The 1,203-nt window shown below is 42.5% G+C and overlaps 1 protein-coding gene across 1 annotated transcript in view; it reads right to left on the bottom strand.

Annotated features, from left to right (window-relative positions):
- The window catches only part of syk (spleen tyrosine kinase), a 37,272-nt gene extending 36,455 nt beyond the window's left edge, over window positions 1-817 (bottom strand). Inside the window, exon 1 of the mRNA XM_023397843.2 lies at window positions 726-817. The gene's annotated coding sequence lies outside the window, so the exon portion shown is untranslated. The remainder of the gene's footprint in view (window positions 1-725) is intronic.
- Between the last annotated feature and the right edge of the window lie 386 nt (window positions 818-1,203).

Genomic DNA, 1,203 nt, shown 5'->3' with positions numbered 1-1,203 from the left:
GTTTTTATAACTGCAACTTCGTCTGACAAAATCACCAAACACATAAATGAAAGACAAAGACTGAGCTGTGACTTCAGCTGTTCAGCTCACAGAGAAAGTTAAAAGAGACAGACTATCTTTCTTTTTTTAAAAGTTATTTTTAGGCTTTACTACAGTCATAGTGTGTGTGCGTATGAGAGAGAGAGAGAGAGAGAGAGAGTAGAAGCAGAATGTAACAGAGGCAGGTCTTTATGTCTAACTCTCTCTGTAATAATGATACATGTAATGAAAGTAGTTTATTTGCTGTAATGGAGGCGAGGCTCAGTGTGTCGGAAGCACTCCTCCTCTTCCCTGCAGTTCTCAAGCAACTGGGAAACCACAGCGGCCATTATAGGGCTGGCTGCGCTGCAGCGGTCCAGCCAAAAATATTGTCAACAAATTATTGTCTAGCCCTCGAACAGGAGATGTCTAGACCCCCGCTTTCTCAGACATAATCTCCCGAAAAAATACTATTTCATAAACTGAAGAATATGATAACTGTCCTCCCACATACATCTGTCAGCCTTCCTTCTGACTTAGGTTAACTGCCTTAGACACGCAGATACCACAGTTTGAATTTTCCATGGTAAAGTTACCTGTAAAGTTATCTAAATTACTCAGCCAAATAAATAAGTGCTGTAAGTGAAAAACACACTTCACCAAAGCAGCCAAATACTCACAGCAGATGGAATGAAAATGTCACTCACTTCACCTCAGCAGTCGTCATCCACGGGCAGAGGATGAGACGTGATGCTGCAGCAGAGAGCGGCTCTGAAGTGTACAGTCATGGTGTTGGCAGGGGCAGCTGGCAGCCAATGGAGAAACATGTGGAGGGAATGATGTAATAAGCCAAGATTCTACTGGACATCAAGTTGGTGGGTCAACTGAAAACATTAACTGAAGTATGTAAAGAGTTATTAAGCCATTTACATAAATGTGTGTTTATTTTTATTAACTAGATGCCACATCAGTGAGAGACAGAGGGAGAGATCCCTTTCAATTTCCTGATCCCCATTTTAAAATGATTCCAATGACCCTTAGTCTAAGAGTGGCTAATCGGAAGTCACCGGATGATTCCTGGTCAAGCAACAACCTCCGAGGCTGAAAATGAAACCAACGCTGTGGTTGCAAAAGCTGCAGTTCCTCTAATGACCACTAGAGTCTGGCTCCAACAGTGAGTCAGTC

The sequence above is a fragment of the Seriola lalandi genome, unplaced genomic scaffold, assembly GCF_002814215.2.
Source record: "Seriola lalandi dorsalis isolate HSWRI2012SDOR001 ecotype SW California unplaced genomic scaffold, Sedor1 jcf7180002054939, whole genome shotgun sequence".
Classification (NCBI taxonomy): Eukaryota; Metazoa; Chordata; class Actinopteri; order Carangiformes; family Carangidae; genus Seriola; species Seriola lalandi.
Note: the sequence above shows the minus strand (reverse complement) of the source record. Positions and strands in the feature narration are given on the sequence as shown.